Here is an 8,018-nt window from a genome sequence, read left to right as displayed (position 1 = left end):
AGCTCTCGAGGACTGGACTTGGCCACCCCTGAAATATAATATAAAATAATAACAGTAATCTGTCTCAAAACAGATTCAAATCTGCCTAAATTAAAAAAAAAACAGATTTATTATTTACGGTTGAATTAAGATAAATGACTTTTGAGGAAGTGTGTGACGCAGCAGTCATATTTGGCATCCTGTACACCAGTTCTGGGACAAACTGATTCACATTTTTCATAAAATGAAGAGACAGGAAATTCAAAAGAGTGTAATAAATTAGGACCATCTTCATCTTTGCCACACTCTTAAGAATGTGTGCATTGTTATAATTTTGCTAGATTTCCTAAGGGTGTATTTTCAGGTGTATAGAGATATTTCATTTGGTAAAAATGAAATGGCACTAACAAACTCAAACAACTTCCTGAAAGGGAAAAACTTAAGGCTTAGAGTATTAATTAAGAAATATTGATGTAGACTCTCAGTCAACCAGGACACGACTAAAGTCAAATCAGCTTTTGTTGATAAATCTGTCTTGGCTTTTCATCACCATCCTAAAACCTGCATGTTGGCTTAACTGGGTTCCAGTAAATTACCCTTGTGAGTGTGTCTAAGTGTGTGTTGTCTCTTGTCATGGACAGGTAAACCAGTTCAACGAGAGATCCTTTGGTTTGTTGTATTTCCTCCTAACTCATGTAAAACACTTTGAGTTGCCTTGCTGTTGCTGAAAATGTGCTACATAAATAAAATTACCTTCCCTTAGCTTTAGGTGATAAGAGCTACAGCGAATTCATCTGTGGTTAAAGTCACATCCCTTACGCTCAGCAGAGGCAAAAAAACAAGTCAACTCGACTTGCTCATGCTTTAACAGTGGCGGTAAAACGGTGAATATGAAAGTATAAATTCCGCTATAATCGAGATTTTTTTTTACTATAAAACTAGACACAGGCTTTAGGAACTACACAACTGAGTAGTTATGTAGTTCTACTCGGTAGAGCACAATAGAGCTCTATTGATAGCAGTAGAGCTGATGGCATTCTTGTTTTCATACTTACAAAAAACACAATGTAATGAACAAAAATGTAAGAAATCTGGCCCAGTATTTTCACTTAATGCTTAAATTCTATTACTTTTAAATGCAATTCTTGTTTTTATTATAGTGTCTTTGCTTTCTGATGAAGCCGATTGAATTATTTTACACTTGAACGCCTCGCTTCGCCCAGCTGTGGATCTCAAAAATGTTCACATGTTCCTTTGCATCCTCGTCTTTCTCCTGCCACCTGAGCATCCTCTTGCTTTTCCTTTGCTCTCCCTCGCCCCCCTGGTCTCCATGCAGTTGGATCAATGAACTCGGGGTTTTAATCGATGAAAGCGTGCTTCTCCAGGCCCCGCCGGTCCGTCATCCTGCCTCTCCGTTTTATTTTGAGCCACAGACTTCAGCTTCAGCTCATCAAAGCCATCCTCCGCTCTCCTACCCTCCTCTCTCACCTGAGCTAAAATTAGCCGCCTCTCTTCTCCTCCGTCAGCAGCCATAGCTACACACACACACACACACACACACACGCACAGGTGCGTCCTCACAGGTGACACACATACTGTACTTCCACTCGTTCACCGTTTGTCCTTGACATGGAGCCGCCGAGATTGATGGCGCTCCTCCCCGACTCGAGCCGTCTCGCCGCATTTCGCCTCCTCTCCTCTTGTTTTATTTGAAACGAGAGGACTGCAGTTCCCTAATGAATTAATGGTACGCTTTAAAATGCATCTGTGGCAGCGCAGCCAGACTCCATTAGTGGATAACATTGGCACAGAGCGAGCGGGTCCCTCTTCACTGCAGATGCAGTGCAGGCTTCTCTGATTTACTTCACAGAGAGCGCAAAGAAATGTCACCTTTGGCAAAAAATAAAAAAAATATAAATAAAATATGCACATAATTTGCCTCAGAAGAGCCAGTTCCACCGCAGCATGAAAGAGGCGCATTAACCAACATCAAACACAATGCCATTCAACAGATCAAGAGCGCGATTAAATAGACACCCACAAAGCGGTCCCACGGTTTCTGTCAGTGAAAGGGTTTTAATCAGGGCGCTCATACTGGAATGCTGTGGATACATGGCTATTTGGTGATGAGTGTTTTACAGGATCAACAGATTATCAGCTGAAACGTTAGGCCCTCTTCTGGTGTGTGCGCGTGTGTGTGTGTTTGTGTGTGTGTCCAGAGAAGAAATTGTTCGGCACAATGTCCAAAAGCTGCAAAAAGTTTTGATCTGTGTGCATCTGTGCAGTGAAGCAGCGAACTCCCTGTTCCCTGTTCAGACTGGCTCGGTTTTTATTCAAGTGCGTGCGTGCGTGTGTGTGTGTGTGTGTGCGCATTCGATTGCAATCAGCATTTTTTAGCTTGGTAATTTTAAGACTCAGGGCTATTTTTTGATTTGGTTTGAACGGTCTGTGGAGATTCAATTCATAAAATACATTTAGATTTTATTTTAGACGCAGTCACGCCTCACTGCTCTCACTCGCTTATCATTGTATTGACTTTAAAATAAGGTTTACACGTGTGAAAATATGTATTTTTTTATGTTTCCTGCAACAACCATAGAGCCGTTTCTCTCCATTTTCAGTTTGTCTGCAGATGTAAAAAGGAGATTTATTTATTTTTTGTTTTAGATGTGGAGCTATGTTGGACAGCCGTGACTGTCGTCTTTCTTTCTTTTTGAGGAAAATATAGAAGGTTTCTCAAAACTGAAAGAGCTTCAGGCCATTTAAATACATGCAAACTGAGCCGTGATACAAGCAGAAAGGTTTCAGACAGTGAATCGTGCCTCGGGGAAGACACTACTTTGGCCCTCTACCAAAAAACACTATATTTGAGTAGATAATCTACATGCCCTTTATTATTTCTGCCATATTTTACTGACTCTGTAACATGGTCACATAGAGGCCTGGTATAGCTGTAATGACAATTTGCTTTTTCATGTTTTTTTTTATAGCCATTAATTCTAATAGTTGTTGTTTTAAACCAAAACCTTACTGAAAATATTTACAATAAACCTTCTAGAAAGGACTAATACAAGCACAGTTTCTTAAAAACCTCCATTTTTAAATGGACAAGAATGAAAAACATCGAAGGTGTTGTGTATTGAACGCTCAGTCTACTCCACATTAGGAAATGTTTTCTTAACGTTTTTCGCTGTGTAATGGAAACAAGACACGTTCTCGAATAACTCGGCGCATTTATTTAACGTAAATAAATAATGTACAAATAAATAAGTTGTACATCAAGTACAACTATCCGGACGAGCACCAGGCCGTTATACTTTAATATCATCCTTTCTTACTCTTCCTACCGTTTCTCACTCATTCTTGTCAGCGGAACCACCTAATGGCGTGGAGTAGTATTACACAACACAACAGGCTGCAAACAGGAAGCTCTGATCAGACACCAACCTCGGCATCGTCAACCATATTTTCTTACAGCGCTTATACACTTTGCCCACCACCAGGGGGCAGCCATTCCCTCTCAAAACTCATTCAAGGGTGCAGATTTATGTGGCACCCCTACCATCCCCCGTTAAAATGGCACCTGTGCCATCTGGCTTCCGCACCAGTCTTACCGTTTTCAGCCACCAACACGCCGTCGAGACGAGCAAAGCACAGAAAACAAGTTCTTCCGCATATAAACCTTGTCAAAGCGCATTCAGCACGGTTATAAATACACTTGTGTTAAATGCCAGCTAGCTTTTAAACCACTGCATGCGTTGAACGGCCCTTTCCACAACACTCTATAATCATCACTGCTCCCAAAAAACGTAATAAGTGTTTACAGGAACGCTGATTTCTGCTGGCATCTGCACATCTCTGCTGTTCTGCTGTTTACTGAAAATAGTCTGTCTTTGTACGTTTTTAAATAAACTCAAATGCACCTTCCTTTTCACTGGAGTGCATTATTTTTTCCACAACAGTACTTACGTTGACATGCGTTGAAAAGCATGCAATACGTTCCTGTTTACTCTCGTGTGAGCCTACTTTCCTCGCCGTTGCAGAGAAAGTTTCCGAATGTGGGACAGTGAAACGATATTTCTGTTCCGTTCTACACTAAACACAGAGTTACTCACCGCATTACATAACAAGCACCGCATTGCATTACCGAAATGACTCAACTGATGTGAAGCCAGATGAAAATTATGAGCAAGACCCTGGCTTTGGTCTGTGTCAATCCACTGTAAAGTCTGACATTTTCGTGGAGCATATCCACCTCACGATATAAGACACTGAGGCGCTGTTGGCTTAGGAGCTAATTACTGAGCTTAACCTACGCTGCACTGCTTGCAGTTGACCCAATTCCCAGGAATTAAGTTACCAACAGTCTTTGGGTTATGGGCCGTCTGGATCCAAAACTTTCTGACACGGAAACAGTCAGTAAAAGTCACATTATTACTGACAAAATCAGTTTTAAGTGACTGATTACCAAAGATCTGACCGGTAATTTGCTACAGCATCACATAAGATGTCAGGTTTCCCTTTCTTAAATGTGTGCTGGATGGCTGTTTATGTCAACTTTTAGCTGAAAACTGCAATTTTCACCTTATCTGTCAGATTTCCGCTCTGACTTGCTTTGCTCTAAATAAAACTGGAGGCATACGGCTCCTGTGGGCCTTCTGTATTAAACTTTACTAGGAAACGTTTGACAGATTGATACCTGGAATGCTGTAACCTCAGTCATGCTGGTTCTGTGCGGCAGTAGTTGGTGTCAGAGTGTGTATTAGTTTGGAGTATTAGTGGTACCTCAGGATCCCCAGGCTGCTCCTTCTGCTCTCTCCATATGATCCTGCTAATCCCTCAGCCCGTTGTCTGGGACGCACACAGACAGAGGTCTGGCTAATAGCAAGGGCAAAATGTGCTTGATTTATTCACTTGGGCTTTTTAAAACTAGTTGTTTTGCATCATTTTCCTATGCAAGTCCAAGACTGCGTACTCTTGAGGCTCTGGCACAAGCAATGCTGCTGGTGGGTGCTTGGGAAACACCCCTGGAGTGCCGGATGAAGAGCAGGTTTGAAGGTCTGGATTGATCTTATTGACCTGCTAAACAAAGATCAGTGGATAACAGAAAGCCAGTTGATCTCTGTAAGGTTGAATAAGGTCAGGAAAAGGTAATCCCACAGCTCCCAGTCCAAATACAAGCTACCTGCTACCGCTATTTTTTTTATTAAGATGTTTAAAATACTTATATTTCACAAGTGGAAAGTGCTGGATCAGACAATTAGACAATGGTGTGGATGGGAGTCAAATTACAAACTTGAGGGTTTGTAATTTTTCATGCAAGAAAATCCCCCACAAAATCATGTGGAAGGATAACCTATTGATATTTCCTACAGTATTTTTTTGCAGGATACATGGATGGTCATGATCGAACTTCACTTCATCTGGTCCCTCTGGACCACTAAAAACATGGACATGTGTTTTAAATTATTATTATTCGTAGTATTATCATAAACAATTTGAAGTTTAAAGTATAAAGCAACGATGGCCGTAGCATTTTTAAATAGTCAGATTTACAGTTTGAGACAGTTTGAACAGCGGTTCGTGTCAGTCTGCTGATAAAACACGACATGCGAGAGAGCAGTTCCTGGATTTTGGATGAACATAAACGTACTTCTAAGGCAAGTTGTGGATATTTTCCTTTTACCTTAGAAAGGAAAGGATTTTTTTGCATCAGAAACCCAGGAACTGGACTCTCATGTGTCATGTTTCAGCTTTTATCTGGCAGAATCACAGTACACAAACTTTAATATATTTAATTTAGCTCGCAGGAGACAAGTAAACACAAACAGTTCATTCTAGCTGTCAAACGAAGGGAAATGATGCGCAGTTTTTAAATTTTTTGCATTTCACAAAAAGTTTAAAGCTCCCCTTAGTAAGTGCCTTTGTAGTGCCGTCTTTTACTACATTTTATTATTTTGTTATATATCTTTCGCATCCACCAGATTTGTGCATCTAAACCCTCAAATATTTTCAGGTTATTTTCACCTTCTAACAGGTTTTCTTCCAGGATTGTCCTGTGTTCACCTCCATCCCACTTCACATCGACTCTGACCAAAAAGATGCATCCCCACAGCATGATGCTGCCACCACCGCCTCGACATAGCAACTAGGCTAAAAACTATAACCTTTGGTCCCATTACCAGAGCTCCTTCTCCCCCTGCACACAGATTTCTTATTTGCAGATTTGGAGGGTCCTCAACTAATGGTCGACTCGATGACGTTCCACCATCTCATCCCTGTCCTGTCTGCTGCATTCTTTGAAGCAGTTCGTTCTCAAATAATCTCTCAGCAGACCAGAGAGTACGTTACAAAACAGCTGATGTCACATTGAACACACTGGGTGACTTTTGTTAGGTTTAATTTTGGGTATCAGATTCAAGGGGTGCGGATGCAGATTTTCATTTGTACAGTCGTTTTAAAAGCCGTGCATCATTTTCCTATTGTTTTATAATTTTGCACTGCTTTGAGCTGGTTTGTCACATTGAATCCAAATAAAACCGTCATGTCCAAATGTTTTTGCATCCTGGCCCAGAATCCTGAAGTTGAAAGTACTGAAAGAGCTACATTGTTTTTACAACTTCAAAAACTAAATAGTATTGTTAATTTTCTTCTTCTCTGCGCAGCAATAAATTAAACTACGGTACAATATTTTTTTAATGAAACAAAGAGGCATTTCTCAACAAAAGGTGGTCATTTTCCTAATTTGGACGTAATTCGTTTCGGCTTATTTGGTCTAGAAAATTTTGAATCTATTCCCAGCAAAAAAAGGAGAAAAACTTTAATAGAAGAATTAATGTACTCTATTTTTAATTTTTTAGTAAGACGTCGCTGGATGTTTATTGCCCTACTTACGATGAAATTACAGTAAAAATAAAAATATATTGTGCTTCTCTGGGAAGCACGATCTATAGTATATATAGGATTACATTTCTCATTGTAATCCTCATGTTAAAAAATTACAAGCCTGTCCACTGGAGGGCCAAATTTGCACCAACTCCCAGTCGGAGGCCACACAACATTGTTTAACGGGCCACACTTTGGACGTCCCTGAAATAAAATGTATAAAAAAACAAGTTCTTGATTATGACCTACCCTAGCAAAAAAAATAAAAAATGTTCAAAGGATAAAGCACTGATGTGACAGTATGTACCACCTTATATCAGCGTCATATAACTGTAGAAAAGATCCAAATAACATCATCTAAAATCAGCCCACAACCAATCCCATCTTCAGCAGCATCGTCTTGCCTGTTACCATGTATTGAGTCATTTCTTCATCCAGCCTTAGCAGTAGAGGTGTATGTTGTTATGCAACGGTGCGGTGACTATTCCACGCACACACACACGCACACACACACACGCAGACCTAAAACACTGTCCCATCACTTATCCTCCGACACGTTAAATAGAGTCTGCATCTCCACCACTCTCTGCAAAGCTTCACTCCAGGGATTTACTGCCATAAGTCTCCTCTTCATGTATGGATTCACACGACTGGCGTTGCTTACAGGAAGTTGAGTCACATATATGCGCACACACACACACAAAGAGAGAGAGAGAGAGAGAGAGAGAGAGAGAGAGAGAGAGAGAGCTAAATGATTCATAATTTCATTCTACATGTCCCGACGGCTCTCCTCTTCAGTCACGGCACCGAAAACAAACAGCGCATCGACTGTCGGAGGAGGAGGAGGAGACACTTTAAAAAGCCCAGATCCAGATGGAGGATTAACCGTGACATTTGCCACAAACACTCACACACACACACACGCACAGGCACAAAAAAGGACGACTTTATGCGTCACGTCAGCGTCATATTTAGTGTATAGTCGTGCAAGTCGTCGTGCATCTTTCGCCGGGGCTGTAGACAGGAAAGGGTGGCAGAAGAGGGCTTGCCGTCAGTCCGCAGATTGGTGCGCAACGCCATTACAGACCACCCTACTCTGCTCGGTTCATTCATAAATACCAGAGGATCGCCATCTCACAGCGGTGCATCATTTG

The 8,018-nt window shown here is 41.1% G+C and overlaps 1 protein-coding gene and 1 long non-coding RNA gene across 2 annotated transcripts in view; one reads left to right on the top strand and one right to left on the bottom strand.

Annotated features, from left to right (window-relative positions):
• Positions 1-8,018, bottom strand: part of diras1b (DIRAS family, GTP-binding RAS-like 1b) — a 21,127-nt gene that overhangs the window by 12,507 nt on the left and 602 nt on the right. The window lies entirely within an intron of this gene.
• LOC107837628 (uncharacterized) lies at positions 2,581-5,479 on the top strand. The gene is made up of 2 exons (XR_001663667.1): positions 2,581-4,404; positions 4,437-5,479. It is a non-coding gene; the product is annotated as an uncharacterized LOC107837628 (long non-coding RNA).

Source organism: Poecilia formosa, unplaced genomic scaffold (assembly GCF_000485575.1).
Source record: "Poecilia formosa unplaced genomic scaffold, Poecilia_formosa-5.1.2 Scaffold160, whole genome shotgun sequence".
In the NCBI taxonomy this organism is placed as follows: domain Eukaryota; kingdom Metazoa; phylum Chordata; class Actinopteri; order Cyprinodontiformes; family Poeciliidae; genus Poecilia; species Poecilia formosa.
This window is presented reverse-complemented; position numbering and strand designations above follow the sequence as displayed.